The 21,680-nt window shown below is 43.9% G+C and overlaps 1 pseudogene; it reads left to right on the top strand.

Annotated features, from left to right (window-relative positions):
* The first annotated feature begins 11,250 nt into the window (after window positions 1-11,250).
* LOC115472935 overlaps window positions 11,251-21,680 on the top strand; it is a 37,244-nt pseudogene continuing 26,814 nt past the window's right edge.

The raw sequence follows: 21,680 nt of genomic DNA, 5'->3' as shown, positions 1-21,680 counted from the left end.
AAATAAATTGGATTGTTGCACTTGCCTCAAATTTTTAAAAGTGAAGTTGCACAATATGAAGCAATGTAACTGCACCAAAGGTACAATAATGTTGTGATAGTTCATAGAAAACTGTATTTTCTCTCTCAAAACCATGGCAAAGTATGCATTTGAAAGTGTGGGTTTGGCTTGCATCAGAATTCTTAACCCGAGCTGCAGGAAGGATTTTTATTTTGGAGGTGGTGAATTGTAATTTCTCTTTAAAAATCTGTTTTCCTGTTTTGAGCAATTTTTTTTCAGATGTACCCTAACAAGGCTTTATGCTCTTGGAGTATTGATACATTTACCTGCATATTTAAGTGTGCCCTATGTCTTTCAGCTGTTAAATAGCATTAAATGTTCAGTGCTCAGGTTTGTTAGTAAGTACTGTAGTCCTATGAGGGCAACTGTGTGTATTGTGTATTTTTTTTTTTTGTTAACATTGCCATAATTGCACATTTTGCATTTTTACTTGATGTTATGTCATGTTTCGTATAATAAAGTGAAACTTTTTTTGTTGAAAAATTGACTTACCCATTTTAAAGTTGTAAAAGTCTTTCATTTAAACTAACACCATCTTATTTGAGATTAAAGGATATTAGATTTTAATTAGGCTGTGGGCACATTTTGTGTGTTCGCTACTTAGAAAAGAACTTAATTCACTAGATCAGAATAATGTTTCTTTTTAAGCTGAGATCTGTACACAAGATATTTACACACTTGCAATACTGCTAGCATATATACATGCACATACTTATTTTCCCGATTATCTTCGTTAGGCATTTTGGGGTGGGACTGGGAGGGACCGGCTCTACATTCGACAGAAACGGCACTCACTAAAGTCTGTAATGATCTGTTCATTGCCAAATCCAAAGGTCACTACTCCATCCTCATCCTCCTCGACCTATCCGCCGCGTTTTGACACTGTCAATCATAATTTTCTTCTTGCTACACTATGCTCATTTGGGTTCCAGGGCTCTGTCCTCTCCTGGTTCTCCTCTTATCTCTCCCACTGTACCTTCAGAGTACATTCTCATGGATCTTCCTCCACCCCCATCCCGCTCTCTGTTGGAGTTCCTCAGGGATCTGTCCTTGGACCCCTTCTTTTTTCAATCTACACCTCTTCCCTGGGCTCGCTGATCTCATCTCATGGTTTCCAATATCATCTTTATGCTGACGACACCCAGCTTTATCTCTCCACACCAGACATCACTGCGGAAACCCAGGCCAAAGTATCGGCCTGCATATCCGACATTGCTGCCTGGATGTCCAACCGCCACCTGAAACTGAACATGGCCAAGACTGAGCTCATTGTCTTTCCACCCAAACCCACTTCTCCTCTCCCTCCACTCTCTATTTCAGTCGATAACATCCTCATCCTCCCCGTCTCATCTATCGCAAACTCGGAGTCATCTTCGACTCCTCCCTCTCCTTCTCTGCCCATATCCAGCAGACAGCCAAGACCTGTCGCTTCTTTCTCTATAACATCAGCAAAATTCGCCCTTTCCTCTCTGAGCACACCACCCGAACTCTCATCCACTCTCTCATTACCTCTCACCTTGACTACTGCAACCTACTCCTCACTGGCCTCCCACTTAACCATCTATCCCCCCTTCAATCTGTTCAGAACTCTGCTGCGCGTCTTATCTTCCGCCTAGACCGATATGCTCATATCACCCCTCAAGTCACTTCACTGGCTTCCGATCAGGTACCGCATACAGTTCAAGCTTCTCCTACAAATGCTGCACTCAATCTGCAGCCCCTCACTACCTCTCTACCCTCATCTCCCTTTACGCTCCTACCTGTAACCTCCGCTCAAAGGACAAATCCCTCCTCTCAGTACCCTTCTCCACCACCGCCAACTCCGCCCTTTCTGCCTCGCCTCACCCTATGCTTGGAATAAACTCCCTGAGCCCATACACCAAGCCCCCTCCCTACCCATCTTCAAATCCTTGCTCAAAGCCCACCTCTTCAATGTCGCTTTCGGCACCTAACCATTGTACCTCTATCCAGGAAATCTAGACTGCCTCAATCTTGATTGACTGCAGTTTTTGTCCTTTAGATTGTAAGCTCCTTTGAGCAGGGACTGTCCTTTGTTAATTGTACAGCACTGCGCAACCCTGGTAGCGCTTTAGAAATGTTAAATAGTAGTAGTAGTAGTATTCCAGTGCATTTTCTAACTAGGGCTGTGCGTCCCAAACTTTTTAGTATGATGGAAGCCCAAAAATATTTTTTCATACAAACAGGATGCTAGGAATAATTGAGAGAGATGCAAAACAAGATATAAGTACGTAAGTATTGCCATACTGGGACAGACCAAAGGTCCCATCAAGCTCAGCATCCTGTTTCCAACAGCTGCCATCCCCTTTGCCTGTCTGTCCTTCCCTTATCATTTGTCCTGTCTGTCTGTCCTGATTTAGATTGTAAGCTCTTTTGAGCAGGGACTGTCTTTTCTTCATGTTCAATTGTGAAGCGCTGCGTACAACTGGTAGTGCTATAGAAATGATTTGTAGTAGTAGTAGTAGTAGGTCTCACATATCTAGCTTGATCCCAAAAAGTACAAAACATTTTATGCTTCTTATCCCAGAATTAAGCAGTGGAGTTTCCCCAAGTCCATCTTAATAATGGTCTATGGACTTTTCCTTTAGGAAGCCATCCAAACCTTTTTTTAAAAACCTCGCTAAGCTAACCGCCGTTACCACATTCTATGGTAATGAATTTCAGCGTTTAATTACATGTTGAGTGAAGAAGAATTTTCTCCAATTCATTTTAAATTTACTACTTTGCAGCTTCTTCGAATGCCCCCTAGTCCTAGTATTTTTAGAAAGAGTGAACAGATGCATGGTTTGCTTTCAGCCTTTCCAACCACACGACCAGCGAGTCTGCATGGCTGTTAACTTTTCCCGCACAGCGGGCCTTCCCTGAGGTGCCCGCCTTCGTATCCGTTAACCTCTGTTGTTGGCCAGCAACCTCCTTCCTCTCAGCTGATCCCTACTGGAGTTTCGCTGCCTGAGAGTGGTTCCCAGCGCTGCCTCTTTTCTACTTCTGTTTCCGTGTTTCTGAGGAGGAGCCCCGTCTTCGACGCTGGTCAGCTGTTATTTGCCGGCAACCTCCTTCCTCATTTGTCGAAGACCATAAAAACCATCCCCGCTTATCTAACTTTCAGGAAATCTCTGAAGCCCTTGTTATTTGGAAGTGCTTATTCCACGGCCTCTTCATGTGTCTCCACTGCTGGAAGCGCATCGATCTAGAGACATTTGGACACATCCCTCTTCCCTCAAAGTTTCCCTACTCCTTCCATCCATTCCTACTTTTCCCCAGTATCTCTTGTAGGTTTTCTGCTGTATTAGCTTCATTTTACTGCATTGGCGTCTGCCTCTGTGGTGTGTTGTAAGCCACATTGAGCCTGACACTGTTGGGAAACTGTGGGGTACAAATGAGATAATAAATAAATGTCTACCCTTTCCACTCCACTCATTATTTTATAGACCTCTATCATATCTCCCCTCAGCTGTCTTTTCTCCAAGCTGAAGAGCCCTAGCCACTTTAGCCTTTCCTCATAGGGAAGTCGTCCCATCTCCTTTATCATTTTTGTCGCTTTTCTAATTCCACTATATCTTTTTTTGAGATATGGTGACCAGAATTGAACACACTATTTGAGGTGCAGTTGCACCATGGAGCGATACAAAGGCATAACGTCCTCATTTTTGTTTACCATTCCAAAACTATTATAATGCCTATGTCGCGCCATGGGGAGGGGGGAATTCGTGAAGGTGCGGTAAGTTTGCCTTTTAACCGCACCTTGATTTCCCATGGGATTCGGCAAACCTGTGGGGAGCCTGGTATTGCAGGTTCCTGAACCCTGAGTCGGAAATACCTCTGCTTGTGAGCCCCTCGCAAGCAGCAACGGTCCAGCATCTGGGTCTACTCCCACACCCCTCCCCCACCTGATAGTCTTCTGCTTTAGGGTGGGGGGGGTCTTATATTTTTACTTTTATGGTAATGGAATTATACATAACTGAAGTAAAAATGGAATATACTTGACTGTGTAAGTGGGAGATGGCTATGTAATTGGAGGGGTCATCACTAGTCTTCCCCCCACTCCCCACACATGCTTGCTAGGCCTAAGCTAATGTGGATGGACCAGGGATGGTGAGTATTCTCAGCTTAACAAAGTTCTCAACTTAGGCCTCAAGACTCATCAAAATAGCCAGAATAACTATGTATGAGCAATTTGCATGCAAACTTCTCATTTATATTCATTGTGGATATTGTGAAAACCTAAGTAGCCTAAACCAGGCCTGGTTGTGAAATTCAAGAGCATTAGCTTAAACTAGCAACTTGTAGCCACTGCAGACTTTTTCAGCATTACTGTAATACAGGGATTCTTGGGCCGCACCTAGCCAGTCTGGTTTTCAGGATATCTACAATGAATACGCATGAGTTAAATTTGCATGCACTATCTCTGTTGTATGCAAATGTAGCTCATGCACATTCAGTGCAAGTATCTTGAAAACCTGACTGGCTAGGTGTATCCTGAAGATTGGGTTGAATACTACTGGTGTACCTGTGATATGATCCTTCCATCCAGCAGTAGTGGGGAAATGGTGCATCATTTTGTAGACCAGGGTCGTATTTAATGCCCAGTCAGAGAGTAGCCAAGGGATCAGGTTTTTAGGATATCCCTCAAAAAAATATGCATGAAAGAGATTTGTGTATAAAGGAGGCTAGAGGTTGCCCTCAAGGACTGGGAATGAATTCCAAGGTTGTAGATGTTGAAATTATTTTCTTTTTGTTTGTTGTTACATTTGTACCCCGTGCTTTCCCGCTCATGGCAGGCTCAATCCAGCTTACATGGGGCAATGGAGGGTTAAGTGACTTGCCCAGAGTCACAAAGAGCTGCCAGTGCCTGAAGTGGGAATTGAACTCAGTTCTCTGAGGACCAAAGTCCACCACCCTAACCACTAGGCCACTCCTATAGAAAAGTGTTAAAAAAGGGGGTTTCTCAGGCCAGTCCTTGTGCCCCATCCAGCCTGTCTGGTTTTCAGGATATCCACAGTGAATATGCAGGAGCCAGATCTGCAAGCAGTGCCTCTCTTGTAGAATATGTGGATATCTGACTTTCTGGGTGTGTTGCATTATGCTAGTTTAGGTGTTAAAATTGCTATTGGCTTTCATAATTGCCAGATTATCATGACGAATACAGGATCCATAGATTGCAAATAAGCTTTTTGAGTGACCATTGTGATCGAATCTCTCATTATAAACTGGAATCCTAACTGCATTCCTAGACCCCAGACTTTGTCATAGACCAGCAAAACAATCCCAAAATTAGGAGTGGGGGACTAAGAACTTAACCATCATATTCTATTTTATTTTAAAGTTTCATTATTATGCATTTTATACTTACAACAAATGGCCCAAGCCTGGAGGTCGCAGTTAATTCATCACATGCGACTAGACCGGTGCGGCGTTGTGGATTTTGACAGTGCCCTGGGCCGCAAATTTCGTGAAACGTGGGAACTGTTATGGGCTACTCTTCCCTCAGCAGGCAGAAGCTATTTGCTAAACTTCTAATTAGGATGAAGGATACTAATGGGCTGTGGATGGGGAGGGAGAGGAGGTGGGGGGAATTGTTAAGATGGTAGAATGTCATGTGCTAAGCAAAGTGGGGGGGGGGGGGGGGGGAAGGGATAGAAGAGTTGAACTGCAGGTTTTTGCATACTTGTTTAGTTATTCTTGGATGCTTAACGTCAGTGGGAACTGTGTTAAATAACCCATGTAACTGTATCTGAGTTTTGTATTTTCAATAAAAATGACTTGAACATACAGCAAATGAATTAAACAACCACAGACAGGGAAGGGAAAACACACACTATAATTCCAATCTCATTATCACCAAAAGTACAGTGGGGGAAATAAGTATTTGATCCCTTGCTGATTTTGTAAGTTTGCCCACTGACAAAGACATGAGCAGCCCATAATTGAAGGGTAGGTTATTGGTAACAGTGAGAGATAGCACATCACAAATTAAATCCGGAAAATCACATTGTGGAAAGTATATGAATTTATTTGCATTCTGCAGAGGGAAATAAGTATTTAATCCCTCTGGCAAACAAGACCTAATACTTGGTGGCAAACCCTTGTTGGCAAGCACAGCGGTCAGACGTCTTCTGTAGTTGATGATGAGGTTTGCACACATGTCAGGAGGAATTTTGGTCCACTCCTCTTTGCAGATCATCTCTAAATCATTAAGAGTTCTGGGCTGTCGCTTGGCAACTCGCATCTTCAGCTCCCTCCATAAGTTTTCAATGGGATTAAGGGCTGGTGACTGGCTAGGCCACTCCATGACCCTAATGTGCTTCTTCCTGAGCCACTCCTTTGTTGCCTTGGCTGTATGTTTTTTGTCATTGTCGTGCTGGAAGACCCAGCCACGACCCATTTTTAAGGCCCTGGCGGAGGGAAGGAGGTTGTCACTCAGAATTGTACGGTACATGGCCCCATCCATTCTCCCATTGATGCGGTGAAGTAGTCCTGTGCCCTTAGCAGAGAAACACACCCAAAACATAACATTTCCACCTCCATGCTTGACAGTGGGGACGGTGTTCTTTGGGTCATAGGCAGCATTTCTCTTCCTCCAAACACGGCGAGTTGAGTTCATGCCAAAGAGCTCAATTTTGTCTCATCTGACCACAGCACTTCTCCCAATCACTCTCGGCATCATCCAGGTGTTCACTGGCAAACTTCAGACGGGCCGTCACATGTGCCTTCCGGAGCAGGGGGACCTTGTGGGCACTGCAGGATTGCAATCCGTTATGTCGTAATGTGTTACCAATGGTTTTCGTGGTGACAGTGGTCCCAGCTGCTGAGATCATTGACAAGTTCCCCCCTTGTAGTTGTAGGCTAATTTCTAACCTTCCTCATGATCAAGGATACCCCACGAGGTGAGATTTTGCGTGGAGCCCCAGATCTTGTCGATTGACAGTCATTTTGTACTTCTTTCCATTTCTTACTATGGCACCAACAGTTGTCTCCTTCTCGCCCCAGCGTCTTACTGATGGTTTGTAGCCCATTCCAGCCTTGTGCAGGTGTATGATCTTGTCCCTGACATCCTTAGACAGCTCCTTGCTCTTGGCCATTTTGTAGAGGTTAGAGTCTGACTGATTCACTGAGTCTGTGGACAGGTGTCTTTCATACAGGTGACCATTGCCGACAGCTGTCTGTCATGCAGGTAACGAGTTGATTTGGAGCATCTACCTGGTCTGTAGGGGCCAGATCTCTTACTGGTTGGTGGGGGATCAAATACTTATTTCCCTCTGCAGAATGCAAATAAATTCATATACTTTCCACAATGTGATTTTCCGGATTTAATTTGTGATGTGCTATCTCTCACTGTTACCAATAACCTACCCTTCAATTATGGGCTGCTCATGTCTTTGTCAGTGGGCAAACTTACAAAATCAGCAAGGGATCAAATACTTATTTCCCCCACTGTATATTTGCTGCCAGTGGGTTTAAGTTTTCAGAATATCCCAATTATTCCTTTTTCTCTACCACTTCCAGCTGCTTCAATACCGTTCCAACTACTCATTCGTAGGTCTAGGGCTGCCTCCAGCTCTGACGCTCAGTACCTGGAGTCCTCATAGCAAATAAAGATACACTTTCATAGCCTTCAGTTCCTCTTTCATGCAGTCCCTGGGCTTCTATAGGGTGCAAGCCTCTGAGCTAGGGCCGCTCTCCCCTACAGGTACAGTAGCCCAGCCACACTTTAGGAAAGGTTCTTTACCTGGGAGCCCTCCCTCCAGGAGATCTCTGTTCTGTCTCTGACCTCTGTATCAGGGCCTCACTCCTGGAGACATCTTGCCCTGAACCACTCTTCTCCAGGGAATTTAGCTACCTCACACCCTGAGCCCAAACCCCTTTGACAAAGGTAAAAGGCATTTGACAAAGCACCTCATGAAAGATGAAATTGGAGAGTCATAGGATAGGAGGTAGTGTTCTATTGTGGATTAAAAACTGTCTAAAAGATAGAAAACAGAATAGGGTTAAATGGTCAGTATTCTCAATGGAGAAGGGTAGGTAGTGGGGTTCCTCCAGGGTCTGTGCTGGGACCACTGCTTTTTAACATATTTATAAATGATCTAGAGCAACTAGTGAGGTAATTGCATTTGCTGATGACACAAAGTTAATAAATTGCAAGAGGATTGTGAACCTGCTTTGAGTGGGAAAGCACAGGGTACAAATGTAATCAAACATATAAACGGCGAGTGACCGACTCACTCGCAAATGCGCAGTAGAGACTTCCCTCTCTGTCCCGCCCCCGCGTCAATACGTGATGATGAGGGTGGGACAGAGAGGAAAACTGCGCCGCCGAGGTTGATACCGCCCCCCCCCCGCCCGCCTGAGATCGCCGCTACCGTTCCTCCCCCCCACCCGGCCCGGGCCCTCTCTCTGCTACTAACACATCCATTTGCCGGAACGCAGCATGCACATCATCTGAGCTGCTGTCGGCCTTCCTTCCCTGCCTGTGTCCCGCCCTCACTGACGTTACGTCACAGGAGGGCGGGACACAGGCAGAGAAGGAAGGGCCGACGGCAGCTCAGCTGATGTGCGTGCTGCGTTCCGGCGAATGAATGTGTAAGTTTAGTAGCGGAGAGAAGGCCCAGGCCAGGTGGAGGGATGGCGGCAACTCTGGGGGTGGGGGGGGGGGGGGGGGACGGTAGCGGTGGCGACCTCGCAGGGAGGGGGGGAGGGAGGGGGAAGGAAAACCCAATACCAGCCCGTTTTTACGGGCTCAACGGCTAGTAATAAATAAATTACAAGAGGACCTTATGAGCCTGGGCATCCAAATGGCAGATGACATTTAATGTGAGCAATTGCAAAGTGATGCATGTGGGAAAGAGGAACCCAAACTATAGTTATGTGAGGCAAGATTTCACATTAGGAGTCACCAGAAAAGGGATCTAGGTGTCATCGTTGATGATATGTTGAAACCCTTTGCTCAGGATGTGGCAGTGGCTAAGAAAAATACCATGTTAGGTATTATTAAGAAAGGAATGGAAAATAAAAATGAGGACGTTATAATGCCTTTTTATTGCTCCAGGGTGTGACGACACCTTGAATACTGTGTGCAAGGAATGGAGGAGTGGCCTAGTAGTTAGGGTGGTGGACTTTGGTCCTGAGGAACTGAGTTCGATTCCCACTTTAGGCACAGGCAGCTCCTTGTGACTCTGGGCAAGTCACTTAACCCTCCATTGCCCCATGTAAGCCGCATTGAGCCTGCCATGAGTGGGAAAGCGCGGGGTACAAATGTAACAAAAAAAAATTCTGGTTACCGCATCTCAAAAAAGATATAGTGGTATTAGAAAAGGTACAAAGGCGATGGGATGACTTCCCTATGAGGAAAGGCTAAAGCAGCTAGGGCTCTTCAGCTTGGAGAAATGACGGCTGAGGGGAGATATGATAGAGGTCTATAAAATAATGAGTGGAGTGGAACGGGTAGATGTGAATTGCTCAGTGGCATAGCAAGGTGGGGGCAGGAGGGGCGGTCTGCCCCGGGTGTCAGCTTGGGGGGAGTGCTCCCTGCCAGTTCCCCCCCTTGGCGCATCGACACCCCCCCCCCCCGACCAGCTCCCGCACCTTACCTTTAAAAAGAATATCGGAATCCCAGGCGAGGGGCGGCGCCTTGCGCCTGCCCTGCAGGTAAAAGAAATGTGGACCGTCGGGCCTTCCCTCGCTCTGTCCCACCCTCCACTGACGCAACTTTCTATTTCCGCAAGGGTGGGACAGACAGAGCGAGAGAAGGCCCGACGGTCCTCATTTCTTTTACGTGCAGGGCAGGCGCGAGGGGCTGCGCCTCGCCTTGGATTCCGACATTCTTTTTAAAGGTAGGGTGTGGGAGCTGGACAGGGGAGGGGTGTCATCGTGCTGCACCCGGGGGGGGGGGTGCAACGGCGAACCACCCCGCCCCGGGTGGCAGCCCCCCCCCCCCGCTACGCCACTGGAATTGCTTGCTTATTCTTTTCAAAAATAACTAGGACTAGGGGCATGCAGTGAAGCTACAAAGTAATAAATTTAAAACAGATCAGAGAATATTTCTTCACTCAACATGTAATTACTGGAATTTGTTGCCAGAGAATGTGGTAAAAGCAGATAGCTTAGCAGGGTTTAAAAAAGGTTTGGATAGCTTCCTAAAAGAAAAGTCTATAAGCCATTATTAAGATGTATTTGGGGGAAATCCACTGCTTATTTCTAGGATAAGCAACATAAAATGTATTGTACTGTTTTGTATGTCTAGTAGTGCTATAGAAATGATAAGTAGTAGTAGTAGTAGGCTCTTGCCATGTACTTGTAACCTGGATTGGCCACTGTTGGAAACAGGATGCTGGATTGAGGGACCTTCGGTCTGTCCCAGTGTTCACCTGCTGTGATCAATCCTAACAAAATGTTCTCTCATCCTGTATCTATAGGAAAATGCTTACTAAGTATGTATCCATATCTGGATTCTAAACATTTTCCCCCTGCTGGCAAGAGATGTGAACAATCCAAGCAGAACACATGATTTTCTCTGATATAGGTGTAGGATCATGATTTAGCTCATTTTCAGAATTTTTTAGTAGAGAGATGTGGTAGCCGTGTTAGTCCACTTTTAAAGGTAATCAATAGAAACAGAATAAAATAAATCAGAGAAAAAGGAAATAAGATGATACCTTTCTTATTGGACTAACAATACATATTTTGATTAGCTTTTGAAGGTAGTCCTTCCTCAGATCAGAAATAAGCAAATGTTGATAAGTAACAGCATATATAAGTGAAACATCTAAGTATTTCAGTGACAGTCTGACAGGATGAGGAAGGGGTGGGGTAGGTGTATTAAGTTAGTCCAATAAATAAAGGTATCATATGTTTTATTTTATTCTATTTCTATTGATTACCAGAATTTTTTTTACAAATTTTTAATGCACAAACTTTAACACACACAAAGCTGTGGTATCTTACAAAGAATACGTGGCTTCCCACTTGTATCAGTAAGTTTGGACTTTCCAGCCCTCCTAGATCTGTCACCTGAATTGCTTAGTGATTAGTTTCATTCTGGTATTGGCTGTGAATAAAAGCCTTCAGCAGCCTGCATGGAGCTGCGTTCCTTGTGAAGTGGTGACTTTGGCTCCACCCCTTTTGGCTCTACCTCTTCAAAGGGAGTTATCTTACCTTACTAAACTTTCCCTCTTCTGCTTTCTTCCATCTCTAAATGACTGTCCGTATCTGGGAAAGACGAAACAGGAGGTCCTGGTAAGTTTTCTCCTGTCTGGACTTACTTTGTCTGCATCTCAACTACACACAGCTTCCTGAATCTGGCATGGGTATAAGATTCCAGAATGTTGAGCTTTCCTTTGTAAAGTGAAAAATACTGAGGTTTCTTGCCCTCATATTTTCTTTTAATAAAACTTAGTTTTGTTGTATTTCATGTAAAAGTGCTGTGTAAAGTCACACCAGCCTTAATCTTAGCGGTTACAGGTTTTATACTGTTCAAGTTGTTTCTCTCTCTCTCCTTCAGACTCAAGAAAAGAGAATGAAAACTCATAGCCAGTTACAGTTGTGATCCATTTTAAATGCCAACTCTACAGTTTTCAGCATTAAGTTTTTATCATATTGGTTTACATTTTCATTTACAGGTACTAGGGTCTGTCCCTACTGGGCTCACAATCTAAATATGTACTACTGTTGTATCTGGGCAATGGAAGGTTAAGTGACTTGCCCAGGGTCACATGGAGCTGCAGAGGGAATTGAACCTGGTTCCCCAGGATCTCAACCTACTGCCAAACATACAGATTTAAATAGTGATTGTGGTCAGATTCTAGTTATCAGTAGCAAGAAACCATCAGTTAAAAGTCCTTTTAGTTTTATTTTTTTAGAAATCTGATTTTGTACAGTTTTTTGGAAGTCAGACAATAAACATAATATCCAGTTCATAGAAAAAGGTTTTTTTTTTTTAAAATCCATTGTTTCTACTGTTCTATCTTTTGGAAATATAATGAAACAAATTGCCTTTTAAGTTAATGTTAACCAAAGTGCTTGTTGTGCTGAAGTCTTGATCACATCCTACGCTTCGATTTGCAGATTCTAATTATGCCACCTCATGCTGCCACAGACTTGGGCTACACCCCTCCGGATGGGGGCTGGGGATGGGTCGTTGTATGTGGAGCTTTTATTTCCATTGGGTTTTCATATTCTCTTCCAAGATCTATAACCATCTTCTTCAAAGAAATCCAGACTGTCTTCAACACATCTTTCAGCGAGATTGCATGGATTTCTTCCATTATGTTGGCCTTTATGTATGGTGGTGGTAAGTGGGAAAACTAAAATAATACGGTAGGTTATTCAGAAAACTGAATTATTTCATGTAGAAAGAGACGGTGGTAGTTATTGTAGAAGCCCTAGTCATGGTATGCACATGTAATGGTATTTACACATAGCATAATGTGTAAAATTCCTCGAACTTGGATGGGAGTTGTTGTAGGTCAGGCTAGGACAGGACTGAAATCTAAATGTGTGTTCCCTGAATGAAATAGAGATTACACATCAGTGTCAGCAAAGCTGTAGATCAAGTTAAATTTGCCCTTTCACATGAAGTGTAGGCCAAATGACAGTAAATTGTGGTACATAAGATAGCCATACTGGGTCAGACCAGGATTTTATAGACCTCAGTCATATCCCCTTACCCGTCTGTTCTCCAAGCTGAAGAACCCTAACCTTCTAACAGTATCTTACTAGCTAGTGGCTACCCCTTGATCACATTTCTCTTTCACTGAGGTCAGTGTCATAATCACACAACCATCCATCCCCCTTCCACCATAACCCCTTCCCCCTGCAATAAACCCTCTCCCAATCAACATCCCCCCACCAAAGCGCCCCCTCCCTGGATGGTTCACCTTTTTTGGAGCCAATCCTTCAACCTGTTTCCAAGCCCCCCCCCCCCCTGCCCTGGGATCCCATAGCCACCCCCGAGATGTTCTCGGAGTTGGTTCCTAGTGCTCTAGTGTTCACGAGCATGTGCGGAACTTGCTCTGCTCCTGTCCCTTTCTCTGCCAGCTCCAAAATGCCATCAATGACTCCCCTAGCAGTAATCGCTGGCATTTTAGAGCCTGGACAGGACAGGAATGCAGCTGAGTCTTCTCCTGTCTGTGGACACTAGACCACAAGAGGCCACCTCCAGGGGATCTGGGGAGAGGGGCTCTGAAGCTGGTTTGGGGGGGGGGGATCAACTGGAGGTGCTTCTGATTGGGAGGCTGATGTGTGTGGTGGAGGGGGGGTCATTGAAGGGGGGTATAAATCATGGGTTGGTTGCTGATCAGTAGATGGTTTCTACATAGTAGGATATGTTGATTGCAGGGGGCTTATATACTGGGGTGTTGAACTTGGGGGATTGTGATCAAAGGGAGGGTGGATGTGTGATTGTGACAGTGACATTGACATACCAGACCCTTGAAGGAGAGCACAAAGAGGGTATGAACACCCCTCTTAATTGGCCACCCACTGCCACCCCACAGGTGCTGTATTAAACTGCACAAAAGAAAAAAAAAAGAGAATGGAAAGGTGCCCAAAAAGGAGCAATACAAAAGGAACATTTCATAGCTCCCCTTGTCCTTCTTAGAGATCCATATATGATAGAAAAAGACACCAAAGATCCTGAAACGTAAATGGATGCTCTCATAATTGAGGTCATTTTCTCCAGTGTTGCAATCCCAGGTTTTCAGGAACCATTCTACCTTGGTGGGCTTATTTACTGTGCTCCTAACAGTGAAGTGATGCCAGATTTCCTGATATTTAACTGCTTATCGCTTTTTGCGTCCAATTTGTTCAACTGAAGTTTAACCACAGTTGGTGGAGAGGTGAGAGAAATTGCTAAACTGTGGTTACATATTGCATTTTCCACAACTCGTGTACCGTGGGAGTAAGTAATCAGCACAGTACCGCAATTTAATAACTCCAGTGGCAAATGAATAATGCAACTTGCGGTCAACCTCACAAGCTTTGTTATTCTGCTCCTTCCCCTCTCTTAGAAGAGATCAAACACCTTCAGCTCGTGAAAACCACCTCAGGACTTACTGAGGGGGTTCCTTGGTTCAGATTAGGCTAGTTGAATGGAGCAGCTGATGTGCAGAGTCAAATGGCTGTACCTCAGCTGCTCTACTTGAATTCCTTCAAACAGGTCATAGTAATGTAGTAAATGACAGCAGATAAAGGCCTGAATGGTCCATTCAGTCTGCCCAACAAGATAAACTCATTTTACATGGTATGTGATACTTTATATGTATACCCCAGTTTGATATGCCCAGCATTATTTTTGTACTAAAATTTCTGAAGTTAATGTCCACTTTGCTAGGAAGTGAGATCTCAAAACTAGCATCTTGGTTTCCACTTATAACACTTCTCTTTATTCCTATCACTAAAGGAGCAGTTCTGTTCTGATTCATGTTAGTGCTAAAGTCGTAATTCCTGTTAAATATTTTCAGAAGGTATTTCTGGTAAGTTACCTATATTCAATCCCGTGGACTGCGATCAAGTCCAAATGTCCAATCATTCAGCAGGGAGACATCTAAGCCACATTCAACACAGAGTTAGATTTGTTTTTTTTTTCTGGGGGGGGACGGACAACATTTAATCATTAAATTATCTTTGGAATTGATTTAGCAACTGGCTGAAGGACTTCTTAAAGGAGATAAAAATGTAGCAAAAAACCTAGCGTCTTAGCATTAAACAAAATGTATTCACCATCGATAAACAGAAATACTGTCACATTTTGTTTAATTCTAACATGCTGGTCTGTCCTATCATTTTGCAGTTCTGGATCTTGCGGTTTGCTTGCCTGTTTGCTTTCTGGCAACCCCCTTCCCCCCCCCCCCCCCACACTATTTCTCTCTACTTCTTTGTCTTCTACCACTTCATTATTCCTCATGGGTGACTTTGTTAACAGAACCAAAGGACAAAGTGATAAAGCTTTGTGACTAAGTCCAAATCCAAAGTCGTGTGTCACCTGGACATCTAAGTGCTGTACTGCAGCTCACTACAGCAATTGCTATTTTAAAAGACAAGCACAGAGGACTTGACCTTCAAAAGTTCAGTATATTTCCTACCTTTACTATCACTACTTTATTAGAGGGGTTTATCAGTTTAATGGCAATTCAAACATGCAAATACAGTTGATGTATCAGCCCTTGAGATTCCCGGCTCTCTCTCCCTTCCTACTGGCAAAGATCAGTGTTGAGTCCCATGGATTGACTCATGCCCATGACACAGTGTCTGTACTTTCCATGGTGGGTATGGATCGCTGCTTACAATATTTGCATATTTAATAATTCCTTGGTCCTTTTACCGCAGGGGTAGCGCACACCAAAGCAGCACCACTGTGGGGCATGCTGAGGTATCCAGTGGTATTGCTGTGATCAGCGTACACCAATCCTTGTGGTAGAAAATATAATCGGGTAGCATGGGCACATTACCCTTTCCAACTCCTAAATAGGTTGCAGGGCTTCCAGCAGTAATAGCTATGCGCTAATGGGGAAATTAGTACGTGGCCATTAAAAGAAACGTGGCTGTTTTTCAGCCACTCTAGAATGTGGCCAGAACACGTGGCAAACCCACATGCTAATTGCAGCGATGGTCGCTTTCTAGCTTGGCTTACTACAGGGACCCCCTTCCTGGAACTAACATACAAGACCGGCGTAGTCTGCAGGAACTCAATGACAGAGATGAGGAGTAAGAATAAGCATTCCTTGGAAATGAAACGGGACATTTTAGTAGCATTTGATGGGGAGAAGCATTCATTTTTAACGGGAATGAAAGAAAGCATGAAAATTTTATTTTGTTCAAAAATGAGCTTAATCAGCATGCCTCATCCCAGCAACCTGAGTAGAGAATTACCCCCTTTGCATCTGGTTTTCAAGAGATGCACTTGCTATTCAGAATGAGTTAATTCTAAACCTTTCTTTTTATAGTTAAAAATGGACAAACTGTGCCCGCACTGTATTAAGGTTTTACAGTTACTGCATGGTAACTGCCAAAATTAACACACAGTTACTGTAAAAATTCCGAGTTAATGGTTAGGGCCATTCCCAGCCTTTTTGGGAGGGCTCTTGTGTGGATAACACAGAGAAAAAGTAGCTGCTGTCTGTTAATTCTACATCAGATAACACATGTTAGTTACCTACACCTCTGGAGCTGTGATTACTGCTCTGTATAATCTTCCCAGCTAACAAATAATGTCCAGTGACTACTTCTGTGTAAAGTGACAGGTGCAGTCTATGCCCATTCCCTAACCCAAAGTACTTATTCCTATGGGGCTCATTCTCAAAGCTGTATGCAGATGGACCCACAATGCAACAGCAAAGAACACACAAGTGTATTCTGTAAGTACACACCTAGAAGTGATGGCACGTACTTTGGAGCATTCACAGGGGTAGAGTTTGGGTGGGATGTGGGCAGGGTACATACATACACATAAATCCCTAATTCCATAAAAGTTGCCAAAAACTGCGTGCAGAAATTTGGGCATTCACGATTTAATTGAGTGATGAGCTAATAACTGGCTTTTTAACAAGGGCTCAGGTTTTTAGGGTATCTCTAAAATACATGCATAAAAAAGATTGCCTACAGTAAAAGAGAGAGGACTGGGAATATACGATAATGCCTCTGTATCGCTCCATGGTGCAACCTCACCTTGAGTATTGTGTTCAGTTCTGGTCGCTGTATCTCAAACAAGATATAGCGGAATTAGAAAAGGTTCAAAGAAGAGTGGCCAAAATGAGAAAAGGGATGGAACTCCTCTCATATGAGGAAAAGAGATGGATGAGGGGGGGGGGGGGGGATTATGATTGAAGTCTACAAAATCCTGAGTGGTGTAGAATGAGTAGAAGTGAATCGATTTTTTTTTTTACTCGTTCCAAAAGTACAGAGTCTCTGTACTTTTGGAACGAGTAAATAAAAAATCGATTCACTTCTACTCGTTCTATACCACTCAGGATTTTGTAGACTTCAATCATACTCCTCCTCCCCCCCCCCATCCATCTCTTTTCCAAGTTGAAGAGCTGTAACCTCTTTAGCCTTTCCTCATATGAGAGGAATTCCATCCCTTCTATTATTTTGGCCACTCTTCTTTGAACCTTTTCTAATTCCGCTATATCTTGTTTGAGATACTGCCAGGTACTTCTGACCTGGATTGGCCACTGCTAGAAGCAGGATGCTGGACTAGAGGGACCATTGGTCTGACCCAGTATGGCCTTTCTTATGTTCTAAAACTATATTGCAGTGGCATTCACTGCCAGTCCTCCAGGGCAGCCAATGCGTTAAGTTTTCAGAATATTGCTAATGAATATGCATAAGAGAGATTTGCATAGAAGTGGAAGTAGGATGCATGTAAATCTCTCGTGTGTTTACTGGCAGGATCTTGGGGATCTGACTCTTTGGTGGATCTTGAGTAATAGGAACAAATACCACTGTTTTATAATAGCAATCAAAGGAGATCCAATGAGATTAAAATTGTAGGCACATACCCAGCCACTCTGGTCTTCAGGATGTCCATAAGGGGTGTCCATAATATAGATGTACGTGCAAATCTCTCATGCATATTCAGTGTGGATATCCTGAAACCTGGATTGACTGGGTGTGCACCTGTAACAGCATGGATTTTAGTATCTAAAAAATTTTATTTGATGGTGTTTAAATATATAAGGACCTAGTCCAATTTTGTGAATTGCAGATTTGGCTCCAAACCGGTGTAGTGTTTTTGGGAAGTGGCTATGGAATTCCACCTTTAACACAACACAATGCTGGCCATGTTTTAAAGTACCAAAAATCAAAGAAAAATAGAACCTTCTTTTGGCTTTTGTTCTGAGTACACCATGAAATGAGCACTGAACACAACTGAGTGGAGACAGTTCATCTTTATGATGGAAATATCACTATCCTCAATATAGTTTCTCCATTCATAAATTTCTTCAAATCGTGTGCGAGTTTTATGTATATAGGGCATGCTTAAGTAAACTCATACTGTTGGGCTCATTTTCAAAAGAGAAGGATGCCCATAATGGAAAAAAAAGGGCGTCCCTGACAAGCACTTGGACGACTTTAGCTGGTTCTGTTTTTTTTACGACCAAGCCACAAAAGGTGCCCAAACTGACCAGATGACCACTGGAGAGACTCAGGGATCACATCCCCTTACTCCCCCAGTGGTCACTAACCCCCTCCCACCCTCAAAAAATATCTTTACAAATATTTTGTGCCAGCCTCTATGCCAGCCTCAAATTTCATACTCAGGTCCATCACAGCAGTATGCAGGTCCCTGGAGCAGTTTTAGTTGGTGCAGTGCACTTCAGGCAGGTGGACCCAGGCCCATCCCCCCCTCCACCGGGACGTTTTGCGAGGACGTCCTCAGCAAACTTGGGTGTCCCTTTCGATTATGCCCCTCTGTGTGTACTAAGTTTGCAAACCGCCCCCACCCCTCAAGGTACTGTCAAAATTGACTCCCAATCCTCACTTTATAGCCACTGGGGAGAGGAAGTGACTTTACAGCTTACAGCAATGGTCAGACCAACTGTATAGTCTTTATATGCCTTTATTTTTCTATACTTCTATGTTTCAAAATGCACTGCATGCTTTTGCTTATTGTTTACATATAAAAGTTGATTTAAATTCATAGTAGGCTATGTATAAACACTACTGAAAAGAGCCAAAATTTGTCTGTTGGGGGAGGGGGTTTGTTTGGCCAATGATGTTCATTCACCCCCCCCCCCATACCACACACATGCAGAATGTTGACATTTCAGCTTCTTTGCGTGTGTTGGGGGGCTGTGTGTGTGTGTATGATGCTGTGCTTGTGAAAAAACATAAGGTTAAAATTTAAATAAAATTATGTGGGATTGCAGTTAATTTTTCTATAAGTTATTCACAGTTGACCAATTTTAATGAGCTTTAGTATTCCATAAGTCTCAAAGTAGCACTAACCAGTCTGTTTTTTTCAGGATCCACACAATGAATCTGCATGAGTTATATACCCCACCCCTCTTTTATTCAGCAAACATAATTTGAATTTCTAATTATTTTAAATACACTAGATACTATTCCATGCTTTTCCTCTGGATGATTTCAGCACTTTATCATGAGCCCTTTAATGTCAACTGTACCAAAAGAGTTTTTAGATAATTATTATTCACAAAAACGATCCTGTGGCCATGCAGCATTCCCATTGCACACTGTTACTTTTGATTGTGTAACTTTATGTTTAAATTATTTTTATTAATGCCACAATACATACAGTACATGAAATTTGAACATTGCAAACAATTGTGTATTGAGCCATTTTCAATATTTCCAACAACTCCCCCCCCTTCCCCTCTTACCCCCCACCTATACCTTCCCCTTCTGCCCCCCACCCCCACCCCACCCCTCTCTTAAACCTATCCCACTCTTCCTTTCTATTATGTTCAATAGACTGGATATCCCTAATTTCTCAACACACTATATATTCAACAATTGGCTTTGGGTGCTAGGAGGAAGCGTCTCCAAAAATGAGCCCCACCCTGTTTGGAAATTTTTGAGTTCTGGATGTGAGTTCTCTTGGAACATCAGTCTCTCCATGCGCAAAAGTGTCACCATCTGAAATCTCCATTTCTGAATTGACGGTCCGCCTGAGGAGAGCCAGTCCAAAAGTATAGTTTTCTTTGCTATCATAGTAGCTCGTTTCACAAAGTCTATTTATCCCTTTGGCTTTGGAGGGCTCAGACTGGGCTTACCAAACAATAGTAGTGGGGAATAGTACCAATCCGCCGCCCACATTCTGGAGACTTGATTAAGAAGGCTTTTCCAAACCTTGCCACTCTTGGACAGTGCCAAAACATATGACCCAACGTCGCTCCATCCCCCTTACATTTAGGACAAGCACCATCCGGAGACGTGCCCATGTAGAATGCCCGGCGTGGTGGGATGTGGAGTCTAAGAGCAAAACGGTATTGTAGTTCTCAATGTGACGACAGTGGAGTTACTTGACGTAAAGCTAGCACATGTTCCTTGAACAAACTTGGAGTCACATCAACTAGGAGGTCTCTCCCCCATTCCCCAGCATATTTTGCATAATCCAACTCTGGCTTAGTATCTTTGATGTGTCTATGGTGAAACATCAAGGGGATCTTTTGCTGGGAGTTCAGGGAGAAAGCCGTGGCTAGTTCCTCTTGTACATCCTCTGCCAGCGCCTCCCACGGCAAACTAGTCAAGTAATGGTGCAGTTGCCAGTAGTGGAAATAGTCCCTCAGCGTCAGCAGTTGGAGTCTTTGAAGTTCTGCAAATGGTTTGAGTTTCCCCTCTTCGGAAATTATCTGTTGTAAGTATATTATGCCCTGACCCTTCCATCTTCCAAATGTTTTGTAAAGGGGTCCCGGTGGAAAGTCTGGGTTCCCGCACAGTGCCAAGTATGGAGTCATTCTGGGAGAGAAGTGGTGCAGTTTACAAACCCATTTCCAAGCTTTTTGAGCGGGTTGCAGAATGTTGAAGATTTTCAAAGCAGAGGAGACACCACTGCTCAGCCCGTGTAATGAGCTGCTGAAATGGTAAGGGTCAAACAGCCGCAGTTCTATGTTGGTTGCTGAAAAGTCTGAAGTATTGTGAAACCAGTCATTAATGTGGCGCATGGCACAAGCAGTTGTTAGGTGTTGCACACTCAACAAGCCCAGGCCTCCATAGTCTCTTGGAATTTGCATCGTATCCAGGGGCAATCTCGGTCTCTTCCCCTGCCTCAAATATTATGTAACATTGCATTCAACTTTCTCTCATCTTTGTTAGTAAGATACAGTGGTAATACTTGAAACACATATAACCAACACGGTATAATCATCATGTTGTACAATGCTATACGCCCTAAGAGGGAAATAGGAAACACCTGCCACTGCCTCAGCTTTATTGCCGTCTCAACTAACAGCTTTTGAATGTTAAATTCATAGAGTCGGGACAAATCTCGGGGGATTTGCACACCCAAATATTTAATTACCGCCTCTGCTCTCTGCAAGGAGAAATCCTCAGCCCCCTGGATAGTTAACTCTGGCTGCAAGTGCATTATGTGTGATTTCTCCAGGTTAACCTTAAATCCTGAAATACTGCTAAATTGGGATTCTTTGTCTAGTAATGTCGGCAGGGAGGAATCTGGGCTAGTAGATACTATCGAAAGAACATCTGCAAATGCCAGTGTTTTCACTCTCCCCCCCCCCCCCCCCCACCTGTACCCCAGCTATTCCCTTCTCCGTTTTCAAGCATCTTAGTAGGGGTTCAATTGAGAGCAGAAACAGTGCTGGGGACAAGGGATAGCCCTGTCTTGTTCCTCGTGCTATAGGGAACTGCCGAGTTCTTGTTCCATTAATCAACACAGAGGCTTTGGGATTTGAATAGAGTGCTTGTATTGCCTGGTACGCCCAACCCCGTATACCAATATATCGCAACACTGCAAACATATACTCCCATCCCACTTTATCAAATGCTTTCTCAGCGTCCAGGCTGACCAGCATTGCCTCAGAGACTGTATGTTGACATTGTGCCATTGCCAACAACAAGCGTCTCACATTCACCACTGAGTGTCGATTAAGAACAAACCCTACCTGCTCTGGCTCAATTAACCCATGCAG

This window comes from Microcaecilia unicolor, chromosome 6, assembly GCF_901765095.1.
Source record: "Microcaecilia unicolor chromosome 6, aMicUni1.1, whole genome shotgun sequence".
NCBI classification, from domain to species: domain Eukaryota; kingdom Metazoa; phylum Chordata; class Amphibia; order Gymnophiona; family Siphonopidae; genus Microcaecilia; species Microcaecilia unicolor.
The sequence above is the reverse complement of the archived record's forward strand: the minus strand, read 5'-3'. Positions and strand labels throughout refer to the sequence as shown.